This window comes from Lynx rufus, unplaced genomic scaffold (assembly GCF_022079265.1).
Source record: "Lynx rufus isolate CCGP_SWC_20201006 ecotype Redwood Valley unplaced genomic scaffold, mLynRuf1.p SCAF_46, whole genome shotgun sequence".
NCBI classification, from domain to species: Eukaryota; Metazoa; Chordata; class Mammalia; order Carnivora; family Felidae; genus Lynx; species Lynx rufus.
This window is the reverse complement of record NW_025814863.1, coordinates 1,283,410-1,300,542: the sequence shown is the minus strand read 5'-3', so window position 1 is coordinate 1,300,542 and position 17,133 is coordinate 1,283,410. Positions and strand designations below refer to the sequence as shown.

The 17,133-nt window shown below is 38.3% G+C and overlaps 1 protein-coding gene across 1 annotated transcript in view; it reads left to right on the top strand.

The window, feature by feature from the left end:
* FMR1NB (FMR1 neighbor) overlaps positions 1–17,133 on the top strand; it is a 95,315-nt gene that overhangs the window by 32,068 nt on the left and 46,114 nt on the right. The window lies entirely within an intron of this gene.

Genomic DNA, 17,133 nt, shown 5'->3' with positions numbered 1-17,133 from the left:
GCAGGAAACACAATATCCATCTTATAGGGTTGTTGTGAGGATTAAGTGAGATCAAGTATGTAAAACACCTGGCCAAGTTCTTAGCCTGTGATATATTGGCTCTCTGGCACCCCCAACCCTGACTATACAAATTCAAGGAAGTACAAGATTGAATTCCAAATGATCGCAATAGTGAGTAAAAGTGCAAACTTGTAAAGTTGTAGAAGATAATATAATATGAGCTATTACTATTTAGTTTTGATATTCGTAGGAGGGAAGAATCCCTATAAGCTAGGAATAAAAGGGAAGGCTACCTAGGCAAATAACATAGAAGCTAGGTCTTGAAGGGTGAGTAACATTGATGTCAGCAGAGGGAAGGTAGGACAGCATTCCTGTTGTGGAGGATCAAATGATCAAAATGACGCTATACAGAGTGATAGTAATGGTGGCAATGATAAATATGAGTGAGCCAGGTACAATGTTTTCTGTCAGATTTGCCGAATATGGTGAGTTAAGCGGTCAGGTGGGAATGTGTAAAAAGAGTTATGTGGGTAACTAGCCTTTTCCCTGTACCCCATCATTGTTTTCTTTTATAACCCACCATTGTTATTGTTCTATCACTGTTGAGGAACAAGGTTTCACTTTGAACTTTTAATTTTACAGCAAACGGGGCAATCCTTTAGGAAGGAAAGTCAACAAAATTGGAAAGGGTGTGAAGAAACAAAAAAAGAAACTAAAGAAGGATGCTGAGATGTTAGGGACAGCAGCAGAAGATGAGTAAAGTTTAGGTGGTGGAAAGCAGTGAGAGAACAAAGGTAACTGGCGGTAGGATATAAAATTGAAGTGTTTAATATTTGATTATTGTTACCACCATCTTGGTTCAATGATGTATATATTTTTCTACCCTACAAATGTTTAGACCACAGGATTATCAGGTTCTGAAACCATATTATCACTAGGGTTATTTGGATGCAGGAAGGTGGGCAAGAAGTGTGCCAAGTTGTTTGGGTACAACATTATTTGGTTCAGCCCTTCAGAAGAAACAAATGGAATCTTCTTGCTTTGACTCTGAGGATCCATGAAAGATACCTTTGCTAAATAACAATGGTTATAGTTCCCCATATGTATTGACCATGGTACATATCCGGGGGAAGGAGGTTCAGGAATCTGACAGATCTGCAATTGAATCCTGGATTCTAGCTGTTAGTTTCAGCTCCCTGTTTCTCAAACTTAAATAATTCAGTATCATAAGTGATTGAGAGAGTGGATCCCAGAATCATACACCAGGGACTACCTGGCCCTCAGGCTTACAGATCCCCCAGGCTTGGCCTGTGTTTCCACCTCCCAAAGTAATTATGAAGATCCAACTAAAAATAAAATGGTTGGTAAGAAAAGAGGTATAGTTTGGGGAATAGAATATTGGAATGGGGGTCAGGAGACTCAGGCCACTAACTAGTGGCATTTTCACGGGCAAGTAAGTTAACCTATCAGCAACTTGATACCATCAGCTGAAATTTTTTGTGTAGCTTGAACAATATAATCTATGTGAAGATGCTTTGAAAATTATAATACAATACTCAAATTTAAATTGTTAATTTCTAGCCTCAGTTGCAGAGGAGAGGAGTGGAATAATAGACTGTTGATCTTAGTGTCAGGAGACTCTCGTTTTACTCTCAATTCTGTCATTTTGTACCTTGGGAGCTTGGGCAACTCCATTAGCTTTCCTGGGCTTCAGTTCACCAAGCTGCAAAATGAGAAGTTTGGACTAGATGAATAGGAAATGTGACTTATCTAAAAAGAATTGAAATCCTTACAACAAGGCAGTTTATATTTATATATATGTGTGTATATACATATATATATATAAAATGATTTATGTAAGGTAATACATAAGTATATATAATAATAATCATACGTGTATATGATTATACATACCTATATATTACTGCTTTGTATAAGTTTAATGCAGCACATGCATGTGCATATGTATGCACACACAGACACACATATATGACATAAATAGACAAAACAATCTCTGTGTGCCATTTACTGGGGCATGGAAGTTCACTTTGTTATTCAGAAATTTTCATTGTATTTGCCACAGTGTATTTTGTCTTTACACCTCACAGATAGTACACTGGCAAACTGAAAATACATAAGTTAAACATAACATTGAATACAGTTTGAGAATTCTGTTGCAGTCATTTCCTGTTCTAACAAAGTGTGATGTATGTATACTAGTCCTTTCGAGTTGTTTAACTCTACTTTACTTTTCTCCTGTAGCATTATTTTCCCACTGAGAAGAATACAAACCATTCCAAGCAGAAGAGACTGCCCCAGTCATCTCAACCTGATGGAGCATTTTAGAAAGACAAAAATTTGTTCTTATTTTTGTCATGTTTACTTACAAATGTGAAATAAAGTTGATAGTTCTGTTTTTGTGCATCAAACCAGGATCTGAATTCTTCTTCTTAAAACTAGTTTCTACAGAATTAAAAAAAAAATGTATGAAAAGCACCGGTGGCATTTCAGGTCCTATGTAGTGATTTTTGCAACTTGGGTTATGTTATCAAGATATACTTCTGTTGGTGTTAAATAAGGCAGAGATGTCATGTTGTTATTCACCTTCTATTCAGTGAGGTGGGGCAATGAGAGGAAGGGCACGTTTGGCAGGGGAGGATGAATCATTTTGGGATAGGCTGTTTGAAGTGCTTATGGACCATCAAGGTGCAGATGACTAGTAGGCAGTTGTATATAGTTTATATATAACTAGTAGCCAGTTATATATAAATCTATGGGTCTGGAGCTCAGGGAAAAGGTCTGGCTGGATATAAAAGGTTAGGAACCATCAATATAGAGATGAGAATTGAAATCATGATTTCAACCAGGAAGAATAAAAAAAGAAGGGACTGGAATAAACTGTAGAGGACCACAAGCATTTAAAAGATTATCAGAGAGACCTGAGAAGTATGAAGAAAACCAGGAAAGTGCTGTTGGGGAGGAAAAGTTTTTCGATACTTTTCAAAATTCTTTTGGCTGGTCTAAGAATTAAATTGACACGAGACAAATTAACAGGAGAAATGAAATTTAATTATATACATACAGAGGCTCCATAAAGAATTTGAGGCCTATAGATAGTCAGACAATTGAGGCTTATATGCCATTCAGAGCTACGGAGAAATGTGGTAGAAGTCTGGGACTTCAAAGGGAAGAAGATAATTGACAGGTAGATGAAAAAGAATAAATGTTGGGTCAACAAATGTTTTCTGGGCCATACAAAAACAATGGGATATGGAGAGAAATTTTAACAAACAGATTTTGCTAGGATCCTCCCTGGCTGCCACACCTAGTTCATATTATACTATAGTTATCTATGGTAATAGCTCCCTTTCTGGAGCAGGTCCTCTATCTAAATTCTTTTAGGCAGTTAGCAGGAAGGCAAAAAAAAAAAAAAAAAAAACGAGCCTTCTGTTTCTTAAAAATAATCAGCCTAAAATAATCCGCATGCCAAAGAGACACATTTTGGGGTGCCAAATTTTGCTCCCCTACAGAGCAGTGTAATGAATTCCAAGAGGCTGGCATGTTTCAAGGAAGAGGGAATGATCAACAGTATCAAAATTCTGATTCATTTCCACTGGATTTGGCAACATGGAAATCATTGGTGACTTTGGCAATAGCAGTTTCAGTGATGAGGTAGGTAGGAGCAGAAACTAGATAAGTTTGAGTTGCATAGTGACTGGGAAGTGAGAAAGTGAAAGTGTGGACAGCTTGTTGAAGAAATTTGGCTGTGAAGGGAGTCAGAGAAACAGTGGTATAGTAATTGATTGGTAGTTTAGGATAGGGAGAAAATCTTCAAGATAGGGGAGTAGAAGAACATGGAATGTAAAGGCTGGGGGTGTGGGGAAGTTTCAACCTGTCCTTCTGACCCCCAGTTTATCCTGTTCTGTTTTTTCCATTGCGTTTATCACCTGTGAACACACCATATAATTTAGTTATTTATTATCCTTCTCATTTATTATACTTCCCCTGCCAGAATATAAGCTCTCCTAGGGCAGGGAGTTTTATGTATTCAGTTCAGGGATACATCCCAAGTGCCTAGGACAGTGTCTGGCACATATTAGGTGCTCAAGAAATAAAATACCTATTGTATGATTGGATTGGAAACAAAATATTTTTGTGGTATTCTTCACTTTTGCTATGATTATGGGTGCTTCCAAGGCAAACAGAAGTCTTAGGAAAAAAGCCAAGCTAAACAACAAATGATGACTAGAGTTTAGTAAACAAGTGGTTGCTTTTAAAGCCATTCCCCAAGAATCCGGTACTGCTGCTCTAAAATTTAAGAGCTGCATTTAGGGAAAACTAAATGAAAAAGACCAACCAAAGAAGTTCTCTGGGTAGAAATAGGAAGTAATAAAACAACTCATAAGGAAACAAATAATTTAGAATGTAAGATTGAAATTTTAGTAAAAGCAGGGGCAATCTGTGAATACTAACATAGTCTGATGCAGTACTTTGAAAGCTGTAGATAGGAATGTCTGCAACTATTCTCTGACAGATTAGAAACTGGGTTGCAGGGGACACTGACAGAGATTACCATTAAGCGGTAATGTGAGGGGAAAGAATGTGAGCTTAGAGTGGCGGTCAAACAACTAGATATGCAGAATAAATGCTGGCCCTGAGATGAGAAGTTGAAGCGATTGTGGGTTGTTGTTATTAAAGATTAAAAGCCAAAAGGATCCTCACAAGAGTAGGAAGGATATAAGGTTGTTCAGAATGCTATCTCCAACACCAGTGCCTGATACACTACTAAATCATGTCTGACACGGGTGACCAGGTCCTATAAGAGGTAGATTGGTAGGTCATAAGCATGTGACTAACATGCAGACTTTAATAGTCACAGAGTCATTTCCCTGAAACCATTACCGTATCTGTTCCAAATGAAAAGACACTAGCTCAGAAGAAGTACTTCTGATGCAGAGCCTAAACTTAAACTGATTAGGGTGACTGCTTTAAAATCAGAGGTGATACACTTTCTCCCCAACTCCACAGAGACATTGAGACTTTAAACCAAGAATGACCAAATGGTCAAAAACAAAGCTCTTTCTCCTTAGCCCGTGGCCAACCAGACATTGGTAGAGATCTGGATAGATGTAAAGTTCAGTAGTTCGGAAAATGAGGAAAAGATCTCTCTTAGATATCAGCATCATGGACAATGGAAGACATAAAATGTCTTCTTTAAAGTATAAGAATACATGTTTTATTCATTATGGAATTTTGTAAATATCTCTTGACTATGGTCTAAATGATGCACAACTTTCCCTTGGGAGGACTAGGAAAACTGGTAATACTTACTATGGGATTGCCAGGCTGAATTTAAAGCCTCACACCAAGCTGTAATATGTGGGTTAGCTCCTGCCTGCCTCAGATTTCAGCCAGAGGGCTTGCCAAAAAAATGTAGCTGTACATGGGTTGTAACTTCAGGGTAGAAAGAGCAGAGGGAGGTGAAACTTACTTGGAAAATATTTAGGACTTAATGAAAAATTGTTTAGGAATAGCAAGACTAGCTCTAAGATGTGTGGGGCCTAGTACAAAATGAAAATACAGGGCTTCATGTTTACAGTTCTTAAGAATTTCAAGAAGGTGGGATGCCTGGCTGGCTCAGTCTGAAGAGCACCAGCTTTTTTTTGCAATTATTATTTTTTAATTTTTTAAAATGTTTATTTGTGAGAGACGGAGAGAGAGAGTGTGAGCGAGGAAGGGGCAGAGAGAAAGGGAGGCAGAGAATCTGAGGCAGGCTCTGTCTGCACTGACAGCAGAGAGCCCAGTGTGGGGCTGGAACCCACAAACTGTGAGATCGTGACCTGAGCCAAAATCAAGAGTCAGACGCTTAACCAACCGAGCCACCCAGGTGCCTCAGAAAAGCACCAACTCTTGACCTCGGGGTCATGAGTTCAAGCCCCACATTGGGTGTAGAGACTAATAATAATAATAATAATAATAATAATAATATATAATAATAATAATAAATAATTTCAAAATGGTGACAGCAGAACATTAACCAAGCACAGGGCCTTTTTAAGAGCTGGACCTGTGTATGACTGCACAGGTTGTATGCCCATGAAACCAGCCTTCAGGAATAGTTGTCATATATGGCAAATTGAGTTATCATATATGGATCCCTCCCCAACCTTCACCCCTACCAATGCCCAAAAAGTGATAGAGAAGTTAATGGAACTCAGTGTCAAACTTAGCAACTAAAAATCTATCTTTGAAAGCTTTATGGCAAGGTCAGTACCTGAAGGGACATGTAGGCAATGGCCAGGGCCTACAGATGGCAGAATGATTAGGGTAAGGGTTTGCACTCTTTAGTTTCCCCTCATTGTTCCCAGAGTCAACAATGGGGAGTCAACAATTTTTAAAGATGAATATTTTAAAGATGAATATTACTGAAATTTCAAGAACACATAATGCCAATCCTACACAAATTGATCCATAAAGTAGAATAACAGAAAAAGCTGCCCATCACTTTTATGAAGCTAGTATGCTATGGATACCATGACCAGAAGAAGATAGTGCAAGAATATATTAGAGAATACAAGAGACCAATTTAACTTAAGGACATAGATACAAAAAATCCTACAAGTCGTGTGTGTGTGTGTGTGTGTGCGCGCGCGCCCGCGCGCACATATGCAAACTAATGGTGTATTTGTTCCAAGAGTACAAGGATGTTCCAATCCTCAAATGCATAAGAATATAATTACATTAATGAACTGAAGGAGAAAAATTACATGATTTTCTGAAAAGGTACAGAAGAAAGCAATTGACAAATATCAACACCCATTTATGATTTAAAGAAACCTTAGAAAACTAGAAATAGAAGGAAACTCCCTTAACCTTTTAAAAGTAAATACAATAAACAGTAAGTATTGATGAAGACAACTTAGAGGTGTTCCCTTTAAGGTCAGGAACAGGGCAACAAAGCCTGGTGTCACAGCCACTATTTTGTTTTGTTTTTGTTTTGTTTAAGTAAACTCTACCCCCTACATGGGGCTTAAACCCATGACCCCAAGATCAAGAGTCTTGTGGACCACACGCTCCACGAACTGAGCCAGCCTGCCCCCCACCCCATAAAGCTGCTATTTAATATAATACTAGAGGATCTAGCCAAAGAAATCATTTAATAGAAACAAATCTCTTTTAGGGGAGCTTAGGTGGCTCAGTCAGTTAAGCCATTCGGCTCTTCATTTCAGCTCAGGTCATGATCTCCTGGTCATCAGATGGAACCCCCTGCGTCAGGCTTCAGGCTGAGTGTAGAGCCTGCTTGGGATTCTGTCTCTCCTTCTCTGTCTCTCTCTCTCTGTCCCTTCCCTGCGTCTCTCTCTTTCAAAATAAATAAATAAATATTAAAACATTTTCCTTAATAAAAAAAGAAACATATCTTTTAAAGACTAGATGAGGAAATCTGTCATTTGCATACAGTGTCATCATTTACGTAGAAAATACAAGAGAATTAACAAACAATTGGGACTAGTAAAACAGTTAAGAGTGCTATATCCAGCACCTAGAGTCCATAACAAGTCCATTGCATATCAGTTTCCCTTTACTTATTGCTCCGAGCAAGGATAACCACTGTTCTGATTGTCCAGAACTGAGGGGTTTTCTTGGATGCAAGACTTTCCATGCTAAACCCAAGACAGTCACCTTAGCTATGGCTCTGATTTCTTCTTTCCCCTTATAACCCCTGGAAATTTACTTTGCTTTCAAGCTAGTCTATGTACTAAAATTTGTTTGGGTATTATATTTTATCCAATATTCCTAGATATTTTTAGCATAAGGTATGGATCTACATCAGCTCAATCTGCTCTTTTGTCAGAATTCTCCTTATTGAACCTTTAAGAATAATGAAATGTTTAATGACATGGGAAAATGTTCATGTGTAGAGTGAAAAAGATTACATAACCGTATAGTTGAGTACTGTTTTTATTACAAAATATGTCATGTATTCATGTCTTTGAAAATTTTGAGACAGCTAATAGAATTTCTACAGACATAAATGACTTCAGTGTCTTTTGAAGGTGGATTATTGTGGGTAGGGGAGAAAAATCTGAGGTTGAGCAGTTTGGAAAAGGGGAAGGATGGTAGGGTAGGAAAAGCAAACTGGTGAAGATTGGGACAAGTAGCACAGAGGGAATGTTTCCATTGTAGTGAGAGGGTTTGTATTTTAAACATTTATGACCCATATCTCTTTCTCTTTTTTCACGTTGTATGACTTCTCTCACACTGGAGAGAGAAAGTGATCAACTGTTATTCCTCAGAGCCTTGGATCCAGATTGCATTGTCTTATTGAGCATGCAACTAGGTCCTTGGAGCAGGCATTTTAAACAATCGCTTACTAAGGGGATTTTGTAAAATCTATGCTTCAGCCAGGACAAGTTAACTAAAATGTATTTGAATGTTAAATATTCTTAGAAAGGCTCTGATATATGTCGGGTTTTTTTTTTCTTTTTATGGTAATAAAGCAAATAAATAGCTGTGAGTCCAGACTCAAAACAGCTTTGATGAGTTGTCAGGGATTTCTTGGTCATGAAAATGATGGAGATCTGCTCTTGGAATTTTTAGGTATATATGTGTCACAATAGGGAAATCCCGTCTGAGGCAGTTTAGTCTTTTAAGAGTTAAACACAGGTTACATAGAGAGGAGTGGGTGTGTATAAATATAAAGGAGTAGCACTAGGGAGATCTTTGAGGTGATGGAATAGTTCTGTATCTGAATTGCAGTGATGGTAACAGTGAACCAACACATGTGAAAAAATGAAAGAACTATGCACACACGTTGTACCAATGTTAATTTCCTGGTTTTGATATTGCACTGTAGCCATATGAGATGTACCTACTGGGGAAAACTAGGTGATGGATATGTGGGAATCCTCTGTTCTATCCTTGCAACTTCCTGTGAATCTATAATTATTTCAAAATAAAATTTTTAAAAATTAGGTCTTATAGACTAACATCACCCAGGAAAAGCCAACAGGACTCCCAGATATTCTGTCTACTTTGTCTTAGTTGAGCCCCATGGTTGGGAGAAGAGGTTTGGCTGACACATCTGTGTGTCTTCCTGAGTAATGTGTTAGACAATGAAAAGGTAAATATAGCCTGAAAAGCCTTGTTCATCTTCACTGTTATATAAGCCAAAGTGTCTTGCTGCAGTTAGAGAAATGACATTCCAAAACATTCTTCTACAACTGGTTTATTGTGACTGTTTAGTCAATGACCAGTTGATTCACTGAAGGGTGAAAAAAATCACCTAATGAACTGAACGATTGATCAGTCAGAATGTTAAGCCCTTCACTCTGTATAGACAGACATGGGATGCATATTCATGATAAAATTGGTTACAGAACAGCTTTTAGACAATTTGGCTTACAATTTTTTTAAAATAGAGGGTCATTCATACTTGGAATGAGCATTAAAAATGACTAGTTCACTGGAAAATGGACTTTAACTGTCTAAGCTAAGTTTAAATGTAATAACATTTAGAATTAGAAAAGACGAAAAATTGTCTAATCCAACCGCCTTATTTATTTATTTATTTATTTAATTTTGAGAGAGAAAGAGTGTGTGAGCAGGGGAGGGGTGGAGAGAGAGAGAGGAAGAGAAAGAATCCCAAGCAGGCTCCACTCTCAGCATGGATCCTGATGCGGGGCTCAGTCCCATGACTGCAAGATCACGACCTGAGCCATTATCAAGGGTTGGATGCTTGACTGACTGAGCCACCTAAGCACCCCCAGTCACCTCATTTGACATGTAGCAGTTTTTATCTGAGTGAAAACGAAGATGTAGGCATATCTAGACATCCATTTTCATTGGTTCATTACATCAGGCCTGGGGCCTGGTTAGGTGTGTGTCTGGCCACTGGGGGCAGAATCTTAGTGATCACCGGTGAGTAGAGTGTCTGTTCCTCTGATTGGCCCCATAGACTAGGCCAGAGTCCTATGGAGAGAAGAGCATGCTTTCCATTTCTCCTTGGAACATAGCATGTGTTAAAAAGAGAAGAAATAATAGGCATAATGAGTAAAACATGTGGTATGTTAGAATGTAATAAATACTATAGAAAAAAGTAAAAAGTAGAGCAGAAGAGGAGGGGTTCAGGGTGGCACTGACAGGAGGCACAGGTTGTGCTACTGAACAGTCAGGATAGAATTCATTAAGCGGGGACAATTTGAGGAAAGACTTGAAGGACTTAACTGACCTGATATCTAATGGAAGTGGATTCCAGCAGAGGGACAGCTACAGCAAAGGCCACAAGACAGGAATGTGCCTGGCATGTTAGTGGAACAGCAAAAAGGCCTGTGTAGCTCATTCAGAGAGCAAGGCGAGGGGTATGAGGTGAGGAGGTGAGAGTGGTGGTCAGGGCCAGAAGATAGATGGGGTCTTGTTGGCCATGATGAGGACTTGGAGGTTCTCTCTGTATGAGATGGGAACTGGTGTGGGGCTTTGAGCAGAGGAGAGATGGGACATGGCTTGTGTTTTAGTAACATCACTTAGGCTGTTGTGTTGAGAATAGACTGTAGAATGGCTAGAGGGGAAGCTGGGATGCCAGTGGTGTGGGGAAAAAGAGGAGAATCAGCAGACAGGGAGTATCAAGTCTTATCAAGGGAGGTAAGAGGGAAACCCAGAGTGTATGGTGTTTTGGAAGTCAAGGGAGGGAAAAGAGGAAGATGTGATGCACGGCCAAATGCTGCGAATAGGTCGATAAGATGAGAGCTTACACTTGAAGGCTTGTCAATTCCGAGGTCATTGTAGAATTTGATGAGGGCAGTGTGGTAGAGTGGATGGAGTGAAAGCCTGCTTCAAATGAGTTTAAGAAAGACTAAGTAGAGGAATTAGAGATAGCAGATATAGGCAACTCTTTTGAGAGGTTTTGTTTCAGACAGGAACAAAGAAATCAAGCAGTGGTTGGTAGGTGGTGGGGACTGAGATAAAGAGAAGTGGGGTTTTCTTAAGGTAATGTATTTCATAATTGGAAAAAAGGTATTTCCCCATTTGAAGTTTATTGACAAAGGCACAATTAATGCAGATCGTGTTGAATGAAGACATGACGTGTCAAATGGAAAAAGGAAGTAAAGCAGCGGTTTTGAAAGTGAGGTTTTGAACAGCAATATCAGTATCACTTGGGAGATATGTTAGAAATGCCAGTGTTAGCACCCCCCACCCCCACCCCAAGACGTACAGAGTCAGAAATCTGTGCTTTAACAAGTCCTTCAGTGTGATTCTGCTGCGCACTAAAATTTGAGAGCCACTGCTGAAAGCATTATTATCAGGTGAATGTACTTCAAAATCATTAACAGAGAATGTTTCCATTTCTTCATTAAGAGCAGAAGGTATACTTTTTGCCTCCCCCTTCCCATCTCTATGTTGTTCAAGTGTCTTTGCCCTAAAAGAAGTCTTTGTCTCTCATGGGAGAAATAAGAGCATATTTGTATGCTGAGGGGAATGACCCAGTACAGAGTAAAACATTGATGATGTAGGAGAGAGGTTGTAAAATTGTCAGGGTCATGTGCTTCAGCAGATGAGAGTGGAGGGACCTGATGCAGAAGTGGCGTTAGACACGGGCAAGCAAGACTCATCTACAATAAAAGGCAAGGAGGCAGAGAGACAACAAAGGCTGTGGCAGTGGGAGTCTCTGGAAGTTCTTATTGCTCTGGTTTTCTCAGTTACGTAGGAAGCAACATCATTAGTTGAGAGTGAGGACGGAGGAGTTTTGGCAAGCTTGGCATCATATTCTGTGAGCAGCACTCTGTAGAAACAGCTGCTCTCAAACATTGCTTGTGGGAGTATGGAATCATTATCAAATGACTCCTGTGGAGAAAGGTTTAGCAAGATTTTTATCCCTTGACACAGAAGTCTCACTTCTAGGAATTTAGCCTGAAGATATCCCTCCACAAATGCAAAACAACATAGGTACGAGGTTATTTATTGCAGCGTTATTTGTAGTAGCAATATATTGGAAACAACCTCACTGACCATTCACAAGGGACCAGTCGATACACTACCGTGCATCTGTAGAAAGAGTAAGGGAGATCCCTACAAGCTGATGTACAGTGATTTCCTGGCTATATTATTAAGTGAAAAATGCAAGGTACAAGAGAGTTTATATAATATGCTACCTTTTGTGTAAGAAAGAAAAGGGAATGAGAATATATACTTATTGTTACAAAAAGACACATAAGGATAAACTGGAAACTAAGAAAAATGATTACATAGAACGGGTGGGTAGAAATGGGGTAAAGGCAACATGGATGAGGGTAAGAATTCTGAGTATCTCTTAGCATGGTATTCTTAAATAGCCTTACTGAGATATAATTCAATACATAAAGTTCACCCTTTTAAAGTGTACAATTCAATGGTTTTTAGTACATTCACAAGTTTTTCATAATAACCACCATCTAACCCAGAATATTTTCATCAACCCCAGAAGAAACCCCATACCTATTAACACTTACCCTCTTGACTTATCTTCCCCAGCCCCTGGCAACAACTGATATACTTTCCGTGTCTATGAATTTGCCTATCCTGGATACTTCCTATAAATGCAGCCTTTTGTGTCTGGCTTCTTTCACTGAGTATATTCAAGGTTCATCCGGGTTGTAGCATGTGTCAGTACTTCATGCCTTTTAATAGTTCAATAATATTCCACTGTATGGATATACCACATTTTGTTTATCCATTCGTTAGTTTCGTGGCCATCTGAGTTGCTTCCAATTTGGGGCTATTATGAACAATGAACTTACAAACTTTCATGTACAACTTTTTCATCTCTCTTGAGTATATATCTAGTATATACCTGGAATTGCTGAGTCATATGGTACTACTGTTGAAGAACTGCCAAACTAGCAATGCATAAGGGTTCCAGTGTCTCCAAATTCTCACCAACATTTGTCATTTTCTGTCTTTTTGACTGTAACCTTTCTAGTGCGTATGAAGTGGTAATGCACCGTGGTTTTGATTTGCATTTCCCATGTGGTTGTTGAAGTTGAGCATCTTCTTAGGTGTTTTTGGTCAATGCTAGATCCTCTTTGGAGAAAAGCCTATTCAGATCCTTTGCCAAGTTTTTAATTGGGTTATTTGTCTTTTCACTCTTGACTTATAAGTCTTCTTTATGTGTTCTGGATAAAAGTCTCTAATCAGGTACATGGTTTGCAAATATTTTCTCCTCTTAAGGAAAGGTTCCATAAGGTTGTCTTTTCACTGTCTTGATAGTATCCTTTGAGGCACAAAAGTTTTTCATTTTGACAATGTCTAATTTGTTGATTTTTATTTGGTTGCTTGTACTTTTGGTGTCATATTTAAGAATGCATTACCTAACCCAATGTCAAAAAATTTACTCGTAAGTTTTCTTGTAAGGCTTTTATACTTTTACCCCTTACATTTAGGTATATGATCCATTTTGAGATTATTGTTCTATATGGTATGAGGCGGGGGTTCAATTCAAATTCATTGTTTTGCATGTGGGTATGCAGTTGTCCCAGCACTGTTTTTTGAAAAGACTATCCTTTCCCAATTTGACTGTCTTGTCACTCTTGTTGAAAATCAATTGACCATGAATGTATTTATTTCTAGACTCTCAATTCTATTCCATTAATCTTTTATTTCTATCCTTATGTCTATACCACACTGTCTTTTTAAAAAATATCAAAGTGGATGGAACTGGAGGGTATTATGCTAAGTGAAGTAAGTCAGTCAGAGAAAGGCAGATACCATGTTTTCACTCATATGTGGAACTTGAGAAATTTAACAGAAGACCATGGGGGAAGGGAAGGGAAGGGAAGGGAAGGGAAGGGAAGGGAAGGGAAGGGAAAAAATAGTTCCAAACAGAGAGGGAGGGAAGCAAACCATAAGAGACTCTTAAATACAGAGAACAAGCTGAGGGTTGATGGGGGGTGGGAGATAGGGGAAAATGGGTGATGGGCATTGAGGAGGGCACTTGTTAGGATGAGCCCTGGGTGTTGTATGTAAGCAATGAACCACGGGAATGTACCCCAAAAACCAAGAGCACACTGTACACACTGTAGGTTAGCCAATTTGACCATAACTTATATTTAAAAAAAAATAATAAACTTAAAAATTTTTTTAATTAAAAAAAATTTAAAAATACTAATCAATTTATTTTTGAGAGAGAGAGAGAGAGAGAGAGAGAGGTAGCATGTGAGCATGAATGGGGGAGAGGAAAAGAGAGAGGAAGAGAGAGAATCCCAAGGAGGGCCTGCACTGTCAGTGCAGAGCCTGCCACAGCACTCAAACTCATGGAACGGTGAGATCATGACCAGAGGGAAAATCAAGAGTCAGAGGCTTAACCGACTGAGCCACTAAAGTGCCCCTGTACCACACTGTTTTGATTACTCTTGCTTTATAGTGAGTTTTGGTTAGGAAGTGTGAGTCTTCCAGCTGTTTTTTTCCTTTTCAGATTGCTTTGACTTTTCCAGACCCCTTGTATTTCCATTTGAGCTATAGTGTCTGCTTATTAATTTTTGTAAAAATGGCAGCTTGGATTTGGGTAAGGATTTCATGGACTCTGAAGATCATTTTGGGGAGTACTGCCATATTAAAATATTAAGTCTTCCAATCCCAAGACAATCTCATTTATTTAGGTCTTTAATATCTTTCACAGTTATTTCCTTAAAGCTTTCAGTGAACTAGTCCTGTACCTCCTTGTTTAGTTTTATTCCTAAGGATTTTATTTTTTTGTTGCTATTGTAAATGAAATTGTTCTCTTAATTTCATTTTCTTATTTTTTATCGCTAGTGAATAAAAATACTGTTGATATTTGTATATTGATCTTGTCTCCTAAAACCTTGCTGAACTCATTTATTAGTTCTAATAGTTATTTTTAGCAGATTACTTACTATTATATATATAAAAGATAATATCTTCTATGTATAGACAGAGATAGAAAATATGGTTTTGCTTCTTCCTTTCTAATATGAATGCTTTTTATTTCTTTTATTGGTTAATTGCCCCTTCTAGAACCTCCAGTATAACGTTGAATAGAGGTGGAAAGAATGGGCAGCTTTGTCCTGTTCCTGATCTTTAGGAGAAACATCCAGTCTTTCATCTTTGAGTACAATGTGCAGTTTTTGTAGATGTCCTTTATCAGGTTGAGAAAGATTCCTTTTATTCCTAGTTTATTCCTAGTTTATTGTCGATGGGGTGTTAGATTTTGTCAAATGCTTTTTCTGTGTCTATCAAGATTATCATGTGGTTTTTCACTTTGTTTTATTGATATGGCATATTACATTGATTGATCTTCGTATGTTGAACCAACCTTGCATTCTTGAGGTAAATCCCATTTAGTGAGGTGTATAATCCTTTTTATATACTGCTGGATTTGGTACTTTGATGAGGATTTTTGTGCCTATATTCATAATGGATATTGGTCTGTCGTCTTTTTTATTGTGATGTCTGTGTCTTTTTTTATCATGAAAAAATTCAGATTTAGCCAACTGGACTCAGTTTAGATGATCCAGTTTTGTTGGCAACAGCCAAAGCATCATAGTCAAGAGCCAGTCAAACATATGCCTTCTTTTCTCCAATGATCCTGATCAAGGTGTTGACCTTGGCCACATCAATGCCATAGAGCTTCACAGCTTCACAGCCTGGTACTTGTTGGTCTTGACATCCACCATGAACGTGTGTTGTTGCCTTCCATTTTCTTCATGGCTGACTCAGTAGTCAGGAGGAACTTGATGATGGCATAGTGGTCAAGCTGGTCTCTCCTGGGGGTGTTCTTTCAAGGATATCTGGGCTGCCTTCAGAGACACAGTGTCTTGGGTCATTGGAAGGTAAGTGACATGTGGATATATATTTTTTATGACTGTGGACACCTTTCAGCACCACTTTCTTGGCCTTCTAAACCTTTGCCTTGGCTTCAGCTTTGGTAAAAGGCGAAAGATTTATACGATCTGAAGAGAAACCAGAGTATTGGCTTCACCTTTGGGAGGGGCAGGGGCCTTCTTCTTCACTTTCAGTACCATCTTCATGAAAGGGCTATGTCTGCTTTTGATATCAGAGTAATAAAGGCCTCATAGAATGAGTTGAGAAGACTTCCCTCTTCTCCTGTTGTCTGGAAGAGATTATGAAACTCAATGAAGCTATCTAGACCTGGGCTTTTGTTTGGGGATAGTGTTGAAATTACTAATTGAACCTCTGTTTTTTAAAGGTGTATTTGGATTTTTGTATTTCTTCTTGAGTTTCAGTAATTTGTACCTTTCTAGGAATTTATCCCTTTCATCTAAGTTATCTAAGTTTTTGGCATCTAATTGTTTATAGTATTCTTTTTATTTATGTATCCTTTTTTTTTATTTCTATAAGGTTGATAGTAATGTTCCTTCTTTCATTTATGATTTTAATAAGTTCAGTCTTCTCTCTTTTTGGTTGGTCAGTATAGTTAAAAATTTGTCAGTTCGGTTGACCTATTCAGAGAACCAACCTTTAGTGTCATTGATCACTATTTTCAACTTGCTATTTTATTCATTTCTGCTCTAATCTGTATTGTTTCCTTCCTTCTGCTTGCTTTAGGTTTAGTTTGCTCTTTCTCTTCTTGTTTCTTAAGTTGGAAGATGAGGTTATTGGTTTGAGATCTTCTTTTAATATAGGTCTTCACAGCTATAAATTTTCATCTAAACACTGTTTTAGGTGTACTTTATAAGTTTGCTATGTTGTGTTTATTTTCATTCATCTCAAAGTATTTTGCAATTTTCTTTGTAATTTCTTCTTTTTAAATTAATTTTTTTAAGTTTATTTTTGAGAGAGAGAGAGTCAGAGAGAGAGAGAGAGAGAGAGAGAGAGAGAGAATGAGTAGGGGAGGGGCAAAGAGAAAGGGAGACACAGAATCCGAAGCAGGCTTCAGGCTCTGAGCTGACAGCACAGAGCCCAATGCAGGGTTCGAACCCATGAACCATGAGATCATGACCCCAGCTGAAGTCGGACGCTTAACCAACTGAGCCACCCAGGCACCCCTGTGATTTCTTCTTTGACCTTATGGTTATGAAGGAGTGTATTGTTTAATTTGTACTCTTTTAATATAATTTTGACTTTTGAACCATGTAAATATCTAACATATCCAAAGGTAGAGTCAAAAGATATTTAAGAAAAGCA